Source organism: Mustela nigripes, chromosome 13 (assembly GCF_022355385.1).
Source record: "Mustela nigripes isolate SB6536 chromosome 13, MUSNIG.SB6536, whole genome shotgun sequence".
Lineage (NCBI taxonomy): Eukaryota > Metazoa > Chordata > Mammalia > Carnivora > Mustelidae > Mustela > Mustela nigripes.
In genome coordinates this window covers 125,985,543-125,990,789 of record NC_081569.1, presented here as the reverse complement: position 1 = coordinate 125,990,789, position 5,247 = coordinate 125,985,543, and positions in this window count along the sequence as shown.

Sequence of the window (5,247 nt, the reverse complement as noted above, 5' to 3'; positions counted from 1 at the left end):
ATGACACAATGTTAAACAAAAAAGGGCAATTGAAAGTGTAGTTATTATTGGATCTCTTGACCTCGGTCTTGGTCTTAATGTGCTTCAGAGTACCTAAAACTAGCATTTTTTCTGATGGACAATTAATGGCACGATTTCAGTTCTTTACTCAGTGACAACATAAAGAGCAGATTAACTGCTAAGTAGACTCTTCATCGTTTAATGAGATTGCCTGAAAACCGAAAGGATTTTTCCAGCTTACGTGTATTTCAATTCAACTGTATTCAATCACTTTCTGAAATGAATAAAAATGTCTACAGATTACATACAGCTGCTCTGTCTTTTGTGAAATGTGACATCTTAGAATAGAATCAATGTTCTTCTTGAACGGAGTGGGTGACAGAGAATACCCCATTGGCACCTGTGGAAGCCAAGAAATACTCACGTTTACTTCTAGAACTGTCATTGCAAATCTACTAGCATATTTCCCTAGGGTTATATTCATGTCTTTGCAATAAGTATAACTATATTGAATTTGCATGAGTCTACATGGAAGAGAGAGTTCATTAAGCACATCTTCAAGTTATGATTCTATTACTGCCCCACTGTCTATTGATAATGGTGATTTTCTCTTCTTGCTCTCACTCACCTGCCATTTCTGACCTACGATTTTCATCATAAAAGTATCATGAAAGAGAGAGAGTCCAAGAGGAAGTTATTTATAGACTATTTGAAAGTACATTCTTCTCTATCGCAAAGTCATAGTAAGCGTTGGGGAAAATGGTTAGAACTGCCACAGGCTTTGCTTTTCGGTTTCATGGGGAAGAATGAAATGAAAAGTAGAACACTACTTATTTACATAAGTAAATAATTTTCCTGTACCTATTCTGTGCTAGAAGATTGTCCCATTTACTTATTTTATTTGAAGGGGGATTACCTAGAAGAGCACATAAATATTCTTCTTAAAACAACAGCAACATGAAGGTCGTCTAGGTTTGCGTGAAAGAAAATCAGGCAGGTAAGGAGTGGTGGGGTAAGGGTGCTATTAAAACCCAAAAAACTATAGTTTTAGTGTTATGGTGTTTTCCATGTTCATACATCACCCAGGAACAAGTGCTTATGTGCATGCATGGGTATGAGTAGCCAGACCTGTTCTGACGTCAAAGTTGGAGCAGGAAACTAGGATAGTTACTCTTCATAATCCAAACAAGAAGGAAGGAAAAGTGCGAGGGCGATGGGGGGCGGGGGGAGCAGAGGCAGAAGAGTTGCTCTTAAGCTCCTATTTGTAATTGTTCAGAAGTTAGGTCCAGAATTAGAGCATCTAAAATAATGAGGGCTCTCTCTCTCTCTCTCTTCTCTTTATTTACTTATTCTATTTGAATAATTTGAATTTCTGCTCCCCCTTCATTCCAGAAAATGTCTCATGTTAGTAAGTTCTGCCTTTACACACAGTCACACCCTCCCCACACAACCTGCACTTCTTTTGTACAAAAAGAAAAAAAAAATTGGTGCTTATACTTTTACAAATTGTAAAATGTTTTCGTTACTATGCTAGTTTTTTGTGCTGGTCTTGATGTGCCTTTTCCTTTTTCTCTTTTAAATTAAAATTAAATTTAAATATTAAAATCTCCTTACACTCCAATATTATGAACATAATTTTCTTAAAATGTATTGTGAAACCACAAGTCAGATGTCTATGTAGTTGGTCAGAACTTTCGTGACTTCCTCACTTGGCAGGTGACAAGCCGCAATTTCGTAACATATATATGTACTAGAGCAACAGCTCTTTTGTTTTGATGAAGTCTAATTTTTCTGGCTTTATGGAGATACCCTTACATATAGCATTGTAGAAGTTTAAGGAGTGCAATGTGCTGATCTGATGCATGTATTTATCACAGAATGATTACTAGCATATGTTAACACATTCATTACCCCACATATTTTCTGTGTGTAGAGAGAACACAGAAGATTTACTTTCTTGCCAATTTTCAACTATATAATACAGTATTAACTCAAGTCATCATGTTCTATGTTAGATCGCCAGAACATAAGATTAAGTTTATACCATCAGACCAACATCTTCCTACTTCTGCCACCACCACTCCTGGCTACCACCGATCTGCTGTTTCTAGGAGTCAGAAGTTTTAGATTCCGCATATGCGATCACACAATATTTGTCTTTTTCTGTATGACTTACTTCACTTTGCATAATGCCTTCAAAGTTACAGAGGTATGTGATGTGAGGCGGTTATCAGAAGATAGGTCCAGAATTAGAGCATCTAAAAGTAACGAAGTCCTGAGGATTCACAAGATGGCAGCAGAGTAGGACCCCAGACTCCTCTCATTCCATAAAACACTAGAGAACTATCAAATTATCCTAATACCCCAGAAATCAGACCCGAAGACACATCAAACTCCACAACTAAAGGGAGAGAAGAGACAACATTGAAGAAGACTGTATTCTAAACATAAACTACTAGTTTTTATCTACTTTTAGCTCAATAAAACCGGCTCTCTACCTTTCCTACTTGCTAGGCCAAAGGGATTAGAAAGTGATTCTCTATTTTGCCAGAAACTAGACCATGTAAACCGCACATTCAGCTACACAGATTTCTGGACTTTTGATTGTATCTAGGGAAGATATTCTTCAAATATTAAGCCAGTGCATTTCATGATGTCCCTTTAAAAAAAAATCAAGTCCTCTCCCCTTCCCTGAGGTTTTTTCTATTCCCTGATGATTATAATATTGAGCATTTTTTCATGTACTTGTTGGCCACATGTCTTTGAAAAAATGTCTGTGCAGGTCCTTTGAGTACTTTCCATATTACATTTTTTCTTCAGATTTTCTTGCTCTTGATTTAGAAGAATTCCTTATTGATTTTGGAACCCTGAGGAATTAGTTTGCAAATATTTTCTCCCACTTTGTAGGTTGACTTTTCATTTGGTTGATTTTTTTTTCTTTTTTTTTGCTGTGTAGAGACTTTTAGTTTGGTATAATCCCACCTGTTGATTCTTGCTTTTGTTGCTCGCACTTTGGGTGTCATATTCAGAAAAGCATCATCATTACAAACGTCAAGAAGTTTTTCTCCTAGGTTTTATTCTAGGAGTATTTTGGCTTCAGGTCTTACATTTAAATATTTAATCCATTTCAAATTAATATTTGTAAGTGGTAGAAGACAGGGGTCCAATTGCGTTCTTTGGTGACTATCCAGTTATCCTGACATCATTTACTGAAGAAACTATCCTTTCCCTAATGTGTGTTTTTGGCTCTTTTGTCAAATATTAGCTGAACACGTATGTATATTTATAGGCTCTCTCTTGCTCTGTTGGTCTGTGTCTGTTTTTATGTCTGTGCCACACTGTTTCGATGACTATAACTTGGTAGATTAGTTGGAAATCAAGAAGAGTAAAACCTCCAGCTTTGTTCTTTTTCAAGATCACTTGGCTTCATAGTCTTTTGTCATTCCATTTGAAGTTTAGGGTTGTTTTCTCTTATTTCTGTGAAAAATGACCATTTTTGATATGGATTGTATTGAATCTATAAATGGCTTTGAGTAGTATAGGCATTTTTCAGCAATATTAAACTCTTCTGATATATGGATTATCTTTCCATTTATCTGTGTCTTGTTTCTTTCATCAATATCTTATGGCTTGGTGTATATCTTTCACCTCCTTGGTTACATTTACTTGTATTTTATTCTTTTTGATGCTATTATAAATGGAATGCTTTCTTCATTTATTTTAGAGATAGTTTACTATTAATATATAGAAACAGAATTGATTTTTAGATGTTGATTTTGTAGCTTAAAACATTACTCCATTCATTTATTAGTTCTAACAATTTTTTTGATGGAATCGTTAGAGTTTTCTATATAAGATCATGTCATTTGCAAACAAGAACCATTTTACTTCTCCTTTTCTGATTTGGATGACTTTTATTTCTCTTTTTTGCCTAATTGCTCTGACTAGGATTTCCATTACTATGCTAAAACGGAATGCTGAGAGTAGGTACTTTTGTCTTTTTTTCTGATCTTACAGGAAAAAAATTTAACCTTTTATTATTGAATATGATGTTACATGGACTTGTCATTTGCGGCCATTCATATGTTGAGGTATTTTCCTTCTACACCTACTTTGTTAATACATAAGGATATAATGATGATGATATCATGAAAGGATGTAGAATTTTGTCAAATGTTTTTTCTGTATCTATGGGGATGATCTTATGATTTTTGTCCCCCATTTTATTAATGCAGTGTATCTCATTTATTAATTTGTACATGTTGAAACATCCTTGAAAACCAGGGTTAAATCTCAGTTGATCTTTGGTTTTTTTCTTGTTCTTCTGTTCTTTATTCTTCTCTTGCTGTCTTCCTTTGTTTACTGGTGTTTTTGTTTTTCCTGCAGTGGTATGCTTTGATTCACTTCTGTTTATCTTTTGTGTAACTACTACAATTTTTGTTTGTTTGTTTTATAGTTACAAGACTTACATAAAATATCTTATGGCTAAAAGTCTATTTTAAGCTGATAACAATTTAGCTTTAATCACATATGAAACCATCTTTAAAAAAAAAGATTTTATTTATTTATTTGACAGAGATCACAAGTAGGCAGAGAGGCAGGCAGAGAGAGAGAGAGAGGGGGAAGCGGACTCCCTGCTGAGCAGAGAACCTGATGTGGGGGCTCCATCCCAGGACTCTGGGATCATGACCTGAACGAAGGCAAGAGGCTTAACCCACTGAGCCACTCAGGCGCCCCACAAAACTACTCTTTTAATCCCATTTCACGTTTCTGATGTCACAATTTACATCTTTTTATAGAAACAAATTTTTATATAAACAAATTATTTCAAATTATTTTTAATATTTTTACCATTTAACCTTTATATTAGAATGAAGAAATTAACACATCACCATGTTACAGTATTAGAGTACTTTAAATTTGACCACATCCTTACCTTTGTAAGTGCTTAATGTTTTGGAAGGTTTTTATGTCACTAATTAGAATTTTCTATCTCAAGCTTGAAGAACTTTCAGTGCTTCTTGAGAGGCAGGTCTAGTGGTGGTAAAATCTCTCAACTTTGTTTTTTTCTGTGTGTGTTTTTTTGTTTTTCTGGGAAGATCTTTTTCTCTCCATTTATAAAGGACAATTTTGCCAAGTGAAAACCTTTTAACTGGCAGGTTTCTTTCCTTCCGCACTCTGACTCTCTACCCCAATTTCTCCTAGCCTGCAAGGTTTCTGCTAAAAAACCCTCACTGATTCTGAGGT